Here is a 15,445-nt window from a genome sequence, read left to right as displayed (position 1 = left end):
AAGATCCATAATTTTGATTGCTTTCACAACCAACAAATTTCACCTTCCTTCGTTTTGGGATAAAAGTCGTCGACGTGGAAATAAATTAAATTATTTTTCGTGCTGTACTTTATTACAGTGCAATAAAGTACAATTACTGATAGCGAATTAAAATTAATGCAGCGACCTAAATAAAACTGCTTCACCCAACTGTCACATAATTTGCTCCAACGCAAGCATTGCCCAATTAAATCTTTTATATAAAACAGCTCTTTCTAAAACGAAAGAATAACAAGATATTTCGAGTGACAATACTTATTAACTCATTCTCTGTACTATATCGCGGAATGAAAATTATTTTCCACGGGAACAATCTGTTCACTGGTGCTTGCTCTAACAAGCGGTTAATTAGTTCACGAAGAGTGAATAGCGAAAGAACCGACGAACAACAATGGTTCGAGCGTATGCCGTTTCGCGTGGGAACAGATTGGGGAAGGTGGTCCATTGTGAATAAGGCAGCGTTTAGCAAACCATTGGCAATGCTTCCCCTCTCGTGCCACCCCGGCCGGTTTCCACTTAACCTTAAAACACGAATTCTCGTCTACGCTACGCGAAGATTGATCGAAGTTGTTCCGGTGTTTTCCAGGAAGTGGCTGAGCACCCGTGGGACAACAAGATTCAGGGTAGAAACACGAGAGTCCGAGAAAAGTCCTGGACAGACGAGAGGAGCGTGATTGAATAACCGTGGGAAACTTAAAAAAAGAACTCTGGGTCAAGGTGAGCAATTTTCGTTTTTCCCCACAGACTCGAGGTCTGGAGCCTCGAGCCTCTTATTTTAAATCAATATTTCAACAGCTCTTTGTTTAATACTACCACTACTATTAATAATAATTATTGTGATGGTCATTACATTGAATGTACCGTAGTATAAATAATTATACACCCTCGCTCGTACATATGTGGACACTTACTACTTTCAATGAATATTTAATATACGCCGTAAATTATTACTATATGACTTTGTTGCTAAATTTTATATTGGATATGCATTTAACAACATTTAATAATATTACATGTTTTGACTGCCATATTCAATTTAATCTTTTATTATGACGTGGAAAAAAAGGTGTACCCCCTTATGTGACAAATCGAGAAAGGAATACAATTTGAGATTTTCTTTAAGGAGTCCAAAACTAAATTAATGAAAGGTTGAAATTGCAATAATAAGTCTTTTAACACAATTTTCAATATGAATTTGAATATGAATGAATGCCAAACAGGAAACCAAAAGAGAAATACCTTCAGTGGTGCGACAATCTCAACTTTTTCTTAAAAATATAAACTGAAAGTTTCAATATTGAACGGACTTATTCTATTTTGATACAACTATCGCGGATCTCGTGGCAGACGGGAGCTCGAAATTTCCTCGAATTTCTTCCAAGTCCAGACAGACGATCCCAGAACAGTGGAAACTTTTGGATAAACTTTGATCGTCGGTTGCCAGTGAAAGCGCCTGGGAGTTGGCAGCGATCGTTGTCTCTGCCGCTAATTAATTTCGGCTCACCGATTTCTCCGAAAGTTTCAACGAGGTTCTGGCTACTGTAACTTCTTGCGGGACGTAACCTTGTAGTCAGATGAGGTAGAGAAAACAGGACGAGCGATGGAGTAAGAGAAGAGATGGACGGAGCGCTTGTCGTTGAAATCCTAGAAAGCCTCAGGGTCAGACGAGAGGGTAGTAGAGGCATTTCAAGTTCGCCTAAGCAGAAACAGACTCGTTTCCCAGTTAACACGAATTAATTCTGAAAGTTCTACAAGGTAACCCTCGAAGGGTTGACCGACGGTGTCGAGCATCAAGCCTCCAAATGCGAGGGGGATGGTTACTAATTTTGATACTTCTTTCAAACTTTCCAGGGGTACTTCGCGCGATTGTCTATAATGCAAGAGCAACACCTGTTGTAGAACATATTAGGTTTTTTTTATTGAGTAGTTCAATAAATATCCGAAATCATTTATTCTTAGTGGGAAAATTTAAATTGGTCTAAATGAGGGTAAAAAATTTCATTAGGTTAATGAATTTTATCGTTTTAATAAATTATTCCTAAAGAGCATTAAAACCAGTAACTATATATTCCGATCATCTTGTTATACCTAACCTACATTTCAATATATAGAGTGAGGCATTTAAAACAGGCCACCTCAATAATTCGTTTACTTTTAGGGGTAGAAAAATAAGTGTCGAACAAGAGTTGTTTGATTTCAAAGGGCCACGTAATGTGGAGCTAAAAACTTTTTTATCGATGGAAGCGTAGAGGAGATGCGAAGGTAAACTCCGTTTTTTCAAATAGAACGATATAGTTTCTTATACACATTCTGATAGAACTTTCTAAAACTGTCCAATTATCTAATATCAAAAACAAATGTGAATATTTAAGATCACGATCATTTCTTACTTGGATGAATGTGGGTTTACGCTATTGTAACGTCATCTATTGGTAAAACAAAACGAACTTTGCGAACAACCTAATACATATTTAATTTAATTTTTCGCGTTGAAAAATCAGCTGCGGTTGGTTCCATTGTCACTGAAACGTTCTGTATATTGGATCAGGTCGATCGATAATCTGCTGACATCACGATTAATTCGAATCGTTCGTCGGAGGTAACAGTTTCCATATGGATGGAACAAAAATTCTAGCAAAATTAACGATCTCTGGATCTGTCCAATTAATCATGAAGGCGAGCTTTTCCGTCATTGATCACCTCGACCGTCCTGACGTTGCTTTCTAGGCAAGAAACCGACAGAAGTTCAGGCTCCCGGGGGTCGCGGGCCTCCCATGTTGCAGATATATATACATCTATGTATGCAAGCGAATCGAGCCGGAGCAAAATTTCAGACCTGGAGATTTCGTCGAACTAATACCCCCGGGGCAAGAAATTGCAAACAAGATCTACTCGGCGCTTGAAATTAATCCTTCGCGTGCAACAGATGAGAGACGCCGCGTAGCGAATAATTCTCCTGTAACCCTTTTTATTTTCATTCATGTTTTGCTCAGAAAAATGAGAATGGTTTCATCCATCCGTGGTCGAACCTAAATTCAGTGAACATTACTTTTGTTTTTTAATTTTTTTTTTCTAAATACGCATCAAGCTTTTTGTAATGAATATGAGACAGCAAAAATAATTATAAGGAGTTTGTTATTCATAGTATGATAGGGAAATACACTAATGTGTATTTCTAATGGAAGGCATTGAATAAAAGATACAACAAACCATCGTAGTTCTCTGCGATCACTAAGCGAGTAGTTTTGAAGGTACTTTCACAAATAAACGCCATGTTATCCCAAACTGTCTATCGATTTCAATTTTCCAAAATACCCCTACTTCAAACTTTTCTATAGCATCAAATTTCCAAGGCATGAGGCATATATTTCTCTCAACACGAATTAAAATTATAATTAAATAGATTGTAACATAGTTTTATACATAAGTCCTTATTAGAGGATCTAATACTTAATTTTTCTTTGTTTATTTTTATATTATAATAACTAGACTGCGGATCTTTATGCAAAATAAAATTTTCGCGAATATGCCTACAAAAAAATTGAACCTAAATAGGAATTTATTTCATTCCGAAAATGTTATAACATGAACTTTATTTTCAATACCTTTTATATTCATGCATATTTTTTCCATTTTGTAGTTTCTTGCACATTCAAATTTCCTATAAATGCATAAAGATCCGCAGTCTAATAATAACACATACTATGTAGTAAGTCCACCTAGCAGACCCGAAACGAAACGCACTCTCTTTCCTCTACTCTTTCCTCTTTCACCCTTTTCCCTTTACAGACCTCCATAGTAGTATCTACTAACAAAGTACAATTAGTTTCAAAAATTGATGAGTCTAATCCCTCCCCCGTTTCCAATGTATATCCGTATCCATTCTCTTGCAGAACAGAGGTACCTTCGTTCCAGCGTTGCATACAGTTGTGCTGATCAAACAGAAACGCAAGGGGTTCGTAAAAAGTCACCCGAGCCGGCTGTTGCTTTAAATTAACCTTCCCCACTTCTTGTTGCGAAGTGGCTTCGAGTACGTTTTACGAACGCTTTTCAATCGCGAAAAAGGAAACGCGAGTTTCAAAGCGGAGAAATTACTCGGTGAAATAAGACGAACTACGTTAGTCGGGGATACGGAAAGTTTGCAGAACGGGTAAAAAGGAGGTGGATTTTTTCCAAGCGAGTACATTCTGATTCCGTCGGCATTACACGAGCCGCTGAATTCTGATCTGGCCAGCGAGATCCTGGCCCGTTTCTCTCTTCTCTTACGGTTCTTGCGCGAGTCTATCCTTGTCTGTTTCCTCGTGGCGTGCTTAAGCCCTGATTGGCGAGAAATCAATATCCACGGAAGACGGACGATCGGTTGCGTGAAGATCGAATAAATACGCTTCATTGGCCTTGGCAAACACTGGTGAATCGCGCTCAATCGAGCCTCCATCGATACGTGGAGATTACGTTTGTCTTGTTAACTTGTTCGAGCCAAGTGCAGTTCTCCGATGCACCGCAAGCCAAAATTTGTTCGACGCGCGACAAAAATATTATTTTTAAGAAACATCTCATTCCGCATCAAATCGAACACAAATGAAGTAACATCTCGGATTCTGACGAAGTTTGAATATGGTGTAGTCTTTAGTGATATTTGAACGTATCTCGAAGGATTTTTCGAAATTTTGATAATTGTCCCTTAGATCAAGGTATATATTTTACATTGTATCCATTCATTTTGCAAATTCAGTTTTAGAAGAATGGACCTAGAATTGCAGACTTATCACAACCTGTTCACCTAAGTTGGTACAATCAGATTTCCATTTGATTCGTTCTGTATAAACTTTCTTCCAAAGAATATAAAAATGTTCAAGAAGTTAAAACTGATAGAAAATATTTCGATTAAAATATATTGTACTTGCTTGTACGTGAATGATAAAGAAATCTCATACAAAAACGATGGAAACTTTTGCATGTCTAATATTATGCTACACTATGGCATCATTGTATTACCCCTAAAGAGATACAGTATGGTATGTGGGGGGCACGAAGTCCCCATTGAGAATCCCTGGTCTACGTGACCGTTCGACGACAGCAGGTCGATGCGAAAACAGTTTCTGGCTGCAGAAGGTTTTATCTCGTTCGAGTTTCGAGATTTTATTTAATTTCCTTGCTTCGTATCTGTCATATCGAAGTGTCATTTTGTTTCTCCCGTTCGACGCCTTTCCAAAAGTTCGCTCCTGCAAAAAGGAGGATGAAAAGTGTCTTAACATCGATCTATTTACTTAAAATATTCAGACTCGTCGCTTTCTCTGAAATGGATATTTTTTTCTTATACGAGGCATTAACTTTGCATACTTAAAATAAACATAACTTCAGCATAATTTCATGGAATGCTGTAGGAACTACCTGGACCAATTCATCGCCCAGAAATACATCAATATTTGATGGAATAGAGTGGTGTAATTACCTAAATGGTGGTGAAGATTAGTGCAACAACGTGACACATTCCTACAGTCAATGTAAAAAGTATTCGTACAGCACCCAATTTAAAATAAATGGTTCCTGTACGAATACTTATTACACTGACTGTATGTAATTGACTAATTGGAAGTATGAAGTATATGTAATAACTTCTGTACAGAAATCGCTTGTGGTCGCATGTTGTTCAGTGTCTGGCAAGAAGTTGGGGAGTAATTTGGAGACTCTTTTCTTTATGTTTTTTCGCTAAGTTTGTGATGCTCCAAAGCTCTGATGTTTTGAGGCGAATCCCATTAAGCGAAGATGCTTAAAAACGGTTTGATGGTTGGAGTTCGTTTTCTCGATCATACATCTACATGTTTGACGTCATTCAAGACTAATTTTCAAAGTGTATACGTACACATTTATCAATATGGATCTTGTTCATTAACGATTAACGTACTTGCGAAATTATAGATAACAGATCGCATTTTAATCTTGGATAACTTAATGTTCGAATTATTTTAGAATTTCACATTAAAAAAAAAGCTACTATTATTTCATCTCAATATGTCATTCAAGTAATTGCAACTGAAATGGAGGGAATCTCTCGAAACCACAAGGACGATCGACCGTAGTCCTCGAAGACGTGGACCGCGACCTATGATTTTTCGACGCGAGGCAGTTTTTATTTTCGTCACTCGAGGCCCGCAAGAAAATCTCGTTTTCCGTTCCTGTCGTTCGTCCGCATCGCTCTCTCGACGCCGACGCGTCGTTAAAACGACGTTAGAGCCGCCCCCACCTGCGGGATATACGCAGTTATTTCGCTCACCCCACGGGAAATTGCTCGTGAAAGCTCGCCGTACATAAAACCCTTCCCAGCGAGCGGCTTGGAATAAATTTTTCGAAAGCTGTTGTGGGTGATACTTGCTCACGTTCCCGTAGAACGATGCAGGTCGATTGATCGCGACTGAGTTTCCACGAGAAGTATTTCCCTCTTTCCATTCATCCTCGCGGTGTTACGGGACAAATCGGATAACAGCGCCGACAGTCAATAGGATTGTGAACCGTAGCAATTTTTAACCAGGCACTGTAAATACAGCGATTCAACAGTCCCTGCTCCCAACTGACAATATTTACATTTCGTTTCGGAAACAGGAAAAGTTTTGCAATCACGAAAAATTTCTGCAGCATTTTTTTCTATAGAAAAATGTGCATTGCAGTGCTCCAATTACAGTTTGAAGATTTAAAGAAAATGTTCTTTTGTGTAGAGAGAAAGAGGGAACAAGTTCCCCATAGAAAATGTAGTAAATACATTTACTTTACTTAAATAAAAAATTTGATAAGGTAATGCGAATGCTTTCATTTCCGCCGATAACGTAATCCAATACCAGCTGATCGGAGCATAGCAAAGGGATCGACGGTCCTGAGTATTTTATCGCCAAATATAGGTCGATATTGTATACATTCGTTGCGAAACGGAGCAACCGATAACGCATCGAGACACCGTTTCCAACTTGAATCGTAGTTCAGGGTAGTTTCGCGGACGTTCCATTTTCGTTTTGCTTCGTAACACTCGTACAGCTTACACTCTCTATCCGAGGGGCAGGCTGTTTCGAAATTACAAGATACTTTAACGCGAGCTGCTAAGAGGACAGCGAGCAGTTTCAAACGATTCTCTGTGAATTGTGCAACTGATAACAACTGGAGACGTAGTTCGCAACTTTGGTCGTAGTTCAGGGCAGCCTGGTGGACTTTTGGATGTCGTTTCGTTTCGCAGAGTGAAATACAGAGGGTGTATCCTAGCATGTGGCATCCACCTTAGTAAAGGATTGAGGACACGGAAAGACGGTGAAAAACGGTAAAAATACTGTACTGTACATAATATTCGTCAGAGAGGGTGGTCGCTTTGAGGTACGACGGGCTATTATACACTCGAAAGAAAAAAGGAATATGGATCCTATAATAGTACACTCTCTGTGTATTAACACTTTAACTACCGGTGTAATGAACACAAGTAATAATAAAACTTCGCGTTACAACTGTGATAAGAGAACTACGCAATCTGTAACTCAAGTTTCCGAATGAAACTTAATAAAGATGGAGGTCGTCATCAGAGTAATGTAATTAAGTAATCACATGTAATCAATGTTATGAAAGTTATTCGAAAATATCTTATTGTGTAATGGCTCCGAGAGCGCTATCTTATTTACAAACTTTAAATAATACTATTTTTGTATTAATCAATATATAATAAACGCCAGCAAACAGATCTTGTATCAAGTTAATAGATAAAAAAAAAAAAATTATTGAATGTAGCTATAATTTTCACACGTCCTACGTCTGAAAATACCTTCTGAAATTGGTATTTTTACCCGAACGGTTATTACGTGTCAAAATGGATCCCTAGAAAAAATACGCTCCTAAAATTCGAAATCCACTAACAGACAATTGAGGCAAGTGAATTTTTTCAGCCAGCGCGAAACGCACACCGCAGTCCGATGCGTCGTTGCCGCAACGTGTGCACTGTGCACGCTTGGGTTACGGGTAATACAGGACGGTATACAAAGTGGCCTCTCATGGTACTTACGGCCGTCCTCCACCGACCTGGCCCATCCCAGTTGCTGCAGCTGTGTCAAACATTATGCAGGCAAGCAATAGCCACTTGAAATGCAAATGCTCGCAGCGAGCGCAATTAAGGCCCTTGTAAAGTGGAAGAGCAACGAACGCGTTTCGTTGTTGGATCGGCACCAGCGTCAGTTGAAAATATTACTTTTCGTTTAGTCGCAAAAAGAACTGAACTACGAACCATCCCGTTCAAAGCGAAGAGAGAGACATTTTCAATACTCCCCCGAGTTTTCCATACTATTCATTGAAAAACGATTTTTAAAGTTTTTTTTTTATTGTGAATATGTTGTTTTCAGTCCTCTGTAAGCTCACGTGACTCTGAGATCACATATCTATTGTGTGCCTTTTTGATCTCTGATTTAATTCCTTATCAATATGTATCTATTATAGGTGTTATATTTTATAATAGAATGGTCTACAAGCAATCTGAGCGCAACAATTGTCTTGCAACTTCTCACATCAGGGCGAATCTAGATTAAAATTTATGCATATAAAATTGTGCTTTGAGTTTATATATCATTATCAGTGTTTATCAATGATTCTATGGTTGAATACTTTTAGATATTTAATATATATTTGAGACGATAAAGTGTTAAAAGAATTAGAAAATCTCTGTTTCTAATTAAACCAATTTATATTCTAAACCACTAACTTAAAATCACGAGCAACGGTAATTAATTCTTTGGAAATATATTTCCGACCGAGGAAAATAATATTTTTCATATTTTTTGGCTGAAGGATTCGACAAAACGCACCCTTGGACTTCCTTAATGCTTCTAGAACTAAGAAAGCTCCGAAATTCTTCCTCGCGATTTTCACCTAACCGTTGACACATTCATCGTAACAAAATCCAATATCCATTGTAAATGGAGACATTGTTTTTGTATAACTCCGTTTCACTTGGATTACATCGGTCATTCAAGGATTTCAAAACTGTGATTTGAAACTCGTTACGCGAAACGGGATTTCTATTCGAATTACGGACTGGGAATTGTAGCAGTGTAATAGGAACGTTAACGCAGATTGAACGCAACCACCCACACAGCAACGGTTGACTGTGACTGTGAAGGGACCTTTTTGTAATTTTTTTTGTTACACGACACGCAGATAAACTATTGTTTCGACGAACACACCGGAATGAATCGCCCGCTCTCGAATGACATTTACAACCGATTGCGTCTGCGGGCAGAATACTTGCGCACAAAAGACACCTCCTCTCGGATATTCTTTCGCGAATAGGATGAAAATGTTCAGAATGTGAAACGAAGCGGGCGTTTAACTGCTTTTCAAGAAAATGTACAATTTCTTTTACAATATACTTGAATGGAAATTGGAACTGTTACGATGCTAATTACTTTTATTAAAGCTGGTTTGAGACAAACCTGAAGCGACGCGATTTTTCCAAATTTCTCAATAAAAATTTTCTAAGAACAATTTTCAGATTGTATTGCGATAATTTAACGAATTTACGAAGTTATAGATAACAGCACGCACTTGAAAATAAATGAATGACAAACGAAAAATTCATATACCCCCGCGTTTATAAATATGTGGACACTTGGTACCTTTAATGAATAATTAATATACACCGTAAATTATTACTATACAATTTTTGTTGCCAAATTCTATATTGGATGTGTATTTAACAACATGTAATAATATTAAATGTTTTGAGTGCTACATTCAATTTTATAGTGGAACTATGAGACCGTTTGGATAGAAAAGTTCAGAAAGGATGTTCAATGTATCAAAAACATTTATGGCGAAATATTATAAAATAAATGAGATAATATTACTTCGGATACAATGAAGAAATTAATAGTATCCAAGTTTGGTAAAAGAAATGTTAACATTACCTAGTTATCTCTATAGTTTTTTTATCATTACTAATGTGATATTTAAAAAAACGATTAATAAAATATATTCGCGAATGCAACATAAACATATCGAAACATAAACGATATAATTGATATTAATAGATTCGCAACTTTTATCAGATATTTACTTCTAATATACTCGGTTCGAAACGTCCACTTCTAAAATATTTTTGAATTTCAATTAGAAAAACGTTGGCACCGCGTTTCTGTTGTCATTCTGTTCTTTTTACGTTTCAATTATTACAGAGAGAAAAAAAGACAATCCCGAATTGGGTGCAATGCGGTACGACGAGTAAGTAGAATGTGGATAGCGTCGAGTAATCTTGCCTTAGTAAGACTGACTATAACGTCTGACCCAATGCAGCTTGCACAGGAGGTCTTTCTTTCGCCACGGAATTACTTTTCTGCAAGTACCAAGGCAGAATGTTTCAGCGATCTAAAATTGACGAGATATTCTTATATTCTGCAGCGACATTTTTTCAACGCATTCTACATATTAATTCTATTCAAGGAAAAACAATGCGATATCATGTTCACGATGTTTTCAAATTTACAGCTCGAGCGGAAATAGAGTGATTTCATGAACAAAAATCAATCGAAAGTGTAGGAGAACATTTCTGACGTAACGTGAAATATTAATTCGTAACTTCGAAACAAATTCAACAGACTAGTTGTAAATTTAAGAAAATCTTGTATAAACATATATAAATAAATGTACCAAATCTAGAAAATGTATTTGTTGGATTTGACTGCAAAAAAATTATGAAAATTCAAAGTCTCGAAAGTGGTAAAACAAGTGTACTACCTTAAAAGTGGATACTTGTTATTCAAATTGAAATATCGAAAACATTTCTTAAGTTAAGATAATGTTGAAGGACAAACAAGTTCATCGATCGCATGTACCGTGTATTTTTAAAAATAATTAACTTCAAAATGGAGCTTGTCACAAAGAAATTTTACTCCATGCGATAGTGAAGTATCTTCCCGATTCTTCGCCTTCGTACTGTTTTAATTTTCAATCTCCGAACCAGCGGAGATCCACTCCCCGTTCGTCATCTCGATAGCCTTCACCTCGAGGGAGCTATCTTAGCCGACAATTATTTACGAAGTGGAAACAGATTGCTATGATCGGATCGATTAAACGTTCCAGACGATGGGGGCGTCGCTCGATTTTAAGCATCGAGTCGATCGAAACACTTCTCTCCAGTCGTTTGGACATTTCAAAATACGTTTCAAAATACGGTTAGCTTCTCAAGAATCAAATGACACTTCAAATAGCAAGAGATTTAAATCCAACGCTAAAGTATCATACATAGTTAAACTTGTATCAAGAATAAATACAACGCTGTCGAGTTAAAAATGTATATACTTACATTATACATTTTGTGATATATCACAAAATATCAATGGCCTTAAAATAACGTTGAAAACAATTTGACAACTGACTGATTCTCAATTAAATCTACTGTCGGCATTTGAATTGCAGCTGAAACTTTAGGAAGTCGTTTCGGTCCCTAAATACAAAAACGGGCCAGTATAAAAAAATACGTATATCTTATTTTTCGGTGCTTTAAAACATATCCCAAAATAAAAACAATCGGAGGCGGACACCTAAAAAGCTTTCCTTGTCAGTACAGTGTGTCCTATTTACCATATGAATATTGAATGATTTTTTTTAACACTCTGTATAACACTTTCTTTCAATTAATTTCAATTATTACCTCAAGAATTGACATTTGTAGCCGAGAAAAAACAACTCTACCTTCAACAGATTCGTAACTTTGGTTTAGACACTTATTCCAATTGAGGTAGTGTCCACATACTTATAAACGAAGGTGTAAATACGTCTTTCGTAGGCATCTCCTTCACGTCGGTATTTTTCTATGCAGATAATCGGCCTCGAACTGCCATACTCCGAATAATAATATCGCGACTATCGTGATCCAACCACCGGTACCCTCTCCCGTCCATGTTTATCTGTGTCGGGGATAAAGGAAATTCACGAAACTGTCGCGAGACGCATCCAGGAAACGACGAGAGCATCGCCGTAGAGACATTTCCATCACAAAGACGACCGCTTTCGGCGGATCAAGCCGCGGGTACGCCACTCGAATATGTATGGCGAGACACTCTTCGGGAAAGGGGCCACCTGACCTCGCGTTCGAAAGTCTTCGTTCGGGGGTATATTCATCAGGAACCTCCGTCGTCTTCTGGTTCCTGCCTTTTGGGTACTTTGTAGCCTCTGGATCCGCTCCTCGAGGGCTCCTTAAGATCAAGAGACTCGGAATATGGTCGAATACTTGCGGATTCTGAAATATAATTTCAGAGAGGAGATTGCTATTCTGCTGCTTTTTTGCGCCCCGTCTCCAGACGGCATCCCGAAGTCGACGGAAGTCGCGATTGTCGAATTATTTCGCGACATTTCACTGACTTGGACAGCTGACAGAAAGCGCGAGGAAAAATGTGGGAATTTTTCTTCGTCTCATTGTCTGTTAGCGACAGGCCACGAGGCCAGCTTCGTTACTGTAAATATATCGAATTGAATTCGAGATCAATAGACTTTTGTTACTTATTTATTATTATCAATAGTAACCTGTGATATTATAAACAACTGTAAATAGTGTTTAAGTGTAGTAAAGTTCTTTTTTACGTGGCCATCCATTGTTAAAATAGTCTTCGATTCGGACATAACTCAAACTAAAATTGTTATACTTTATTGCTAACTCGAATTCTTCTTTTTGTTTCAGGTAAGTCATGGAAACTGAACGCAGAAGAGTGCACAGCTAGTTTTTCAAGGAATTTCCCGTCACAGGTATTTTGTTTTAATTACGTTATCAAAGTAGTTTTGAGATATTTCACAATACTTTTTCAACAAATATTTAAGATGAAAATAGATAACAACTTCTGCTCACAATTAATCAAACAAATATTATCCTATTGTAATTTTTGTCTATCATATAGGAATAGTTCAATTCCATTACCATTTGCATCACAAAGTTCGCTTGCTCTTGACGAATCATTTCTCTGTTGATTTTTTTCCATTCGATTCACCACGAAATGTAGAGTTTTTGCGAAACTTTGAAGGTGGATTGAGAACTGAACATTATTTAGTACCTGCATTCTCTGCTGTGTCACTCGAATTCGAGTGACACGTGAAGTCCATAGGGAGTCGCTCGTGTTTGAGAGATGGTTATATTTACTCGATTGCGAATGATATTTGTACGCATTTCTGTCGGAATGTGGTAGGACAAATAAAACGACGATAATTATGAAAATGATAAATATGTGGTCTGGACTAATGATTGCGTTCCGTATCTTATGCAATGCAATCAAAAGCTTCCTCTAACGAATCCCATTTTACTGATTGTACATTGCATAATTTTATTCATTCGAACTTACTGCAACGGAACACAATTTATAATCATTAGACTGCGTATCTTTATGCAACATAAAATCTTTACAAACGTGTCTACAAATATTGAACCAAAATAGGAATTTGTTTTACTCTGTAAATATTAAAATATGAAATTTACTTTCAATCATTTTTTATATTATTGCATACTGTGTGCAATTTGTAGTGTTTTGCACATTCAAATATCCACAAACGATAACATGGCAAATTCATAGTGGTTCTACGTAGTGAGTCCGTTTTTTTATTACAACTTTCATTTTTTATCGAGTATTTTTTTATAATCAATCTTATCACGTGATTTTTATATTCACTAAAGGTTTAAAAATTTCTTAAGTGTACTTTGTGGTTGCATCATTCTCATAATTATTAAGAATAGTTTACCTTGCGATAACATTACTCTGATCATTATTTTGATAAGCATACTCTTCAATTAATCGAGTATATTTATTTAGATATAGACAGATTTATATAGAGACTTCAACATATTGTCTAAAATGCTTTAAGTTTCGTAAATGTTTCTTAGCTACAGTTGTTGGATAAGTACAAAATATATTGCTTGAAAATAATAGATAAGGTATCGGTATTACTTAAGCCTGTCATTGACTCGATCGATATACTATTTTTAGTAGTAATTGGGACAATTTGTAAGGCGTGGAACTTTATCTATGCCATTTAACACAATTTCTATTGCCTGATAGCCATTTCCGATGTCTTGAGGATATTTTCAAAGCAGAGAAAGAAATTGTGCGGGTCTAAAATACGAGACAATATCGTAAAGTCGAAGGAGCTTTTAGTATCGAATCATGGTTGTACTTTTTATCTTGACTCGAACAGCAGGTAAGAGAAAAATATTGGAATGGATCTTTATCCCAAAATACACTCAAGAGACTCTTTAAATCCGGCTTTCGTTGTGTTTCACTCGAAACATTAAGGGATTCGTCATTCGTTACATCCTTGAACAGTAATAGCTACCATTTCGTTTATCAACCGTGTTCTTTATTACTTTTATACTGTTCGTATTCGCAATTTCTGTTCTCAATTAGGCTGCATTTTCCAAGCCGTTGGTTGAATCCGAAAAGCCGTTTAAATGCACTCAATGGTGCATTTTGAAGATATACAGACGCAGTTAAAGCATTTTCCAGTACGCCGGTCCTTAATTTCAGAGCTAAGTGCACACCATTATTTTGCGTGCGGATGCCGAGTTAAGCCGTGACAAAATACAGTTTCAAACGCATTTTTACGCTCTATATGTTACGCGTATTTATTTGTATGTTGCGTTATTGCTCTTCTTTTTATTTTTTAAATTGTCAATGATAATCAAAGAAAAGCAGGTATTCATTTACGTTTATCATTATACATTCCTTTAATTATCTGTCCATTTTTGAAGAAACTCTTGCAAAAATGTTATTAGATTTATTATTTTTCTTATTCCTAAAATTGTAAGCCATAGGTAATTAGACAGAGTCAAGTGTGTCAATCATGTTTATCATTTTAGATTCTATTAATTCTCTATACTTTTTAGAAGAAACTCTGAAAATATTAAAAAGACACTAAGTGGTTATTAACGAAGGTGGTTCATGGCAAATATATCCCTATAGACCCTATGTATCGCCATAGGGTCTATCGAACAGTATTGAATCATCCAAGACCAATTTCTTCCGAATCCCCCACTAATGATGGTCCCGTGTTATTTACCATCCCCTCTCCGGAAATCGATACTACGCGAGTTCGAGTAAGCTTTTTTCAACGAAATTCTTCCGGTAGAGGAAACTGGAAGCGATTTATCAAAAGATCGGATTACCTCCCCAAGGGTACATGTCCCGAGAGCTACAAAGCATTCAGAATTTCATGGAACGGTCCCGTGCGGTCATCAATTGAAATGGAATATTACGCTCGGTAGGAAAAAGGGCAAAATAAGCTATGGGAAATTGCCATGACCCTCTTACAATCGGAACGGATCAATGGTCCTTCGTTCGGTTGGCCCTACTGCTTCTACGAGTTGGGTTTTCTATCGCGCGGAAATAAAAGGGAGAGTGAAATCTGTATA

The 15,445-nt window shown here is 37.1% G+C and overlaps 1 protein-coding gene across 2 annotated transcripts in view; it reads left to right on the top strand.

The window, feature by feature from the left end:
* The window catches only part of LOC128893690 (uncharacterized), a 221,521-nt gene that overhangs the window by 95,501 nt on the left and 110,575 nt on the right, over nucleotides 1-15,445 (top strand). For both annotated transcript variants that reach the window (XM_054154843.1, XM_054154842.1), the window contains exon 2: nucleotides 626-756. The gene's annotated coding sequence lies outside the window, so the exon portion shown is untranslated. The remainder of the gene's footprint in view (nucleotides 1-625; nucleotides 757-15,445) is intronic.

The sequence above is a fragment of the Hylaeus anthracinus genome, unplaced genomic scaffold, assembly GCF_026225885.1.
Source record: "Hylaeus anthracinus isolate JK02 unplaced genomic scaffold, UHH_iyHylAnth1.0_haploid 3, whole genome shotgun sequence".
Taxonomy (NCBI): domain Eukaryota; kingdom Metazoa; phylum Arthropoda; class Insecta; order Hymenoptera; family Colletidae; genus Hylaeus; species Hylaeus anthracinus.
Note: the sequence above shows the minus strand (reverse complement) of the source record. Positions and strands in the feature narration are given on the sequence as shown.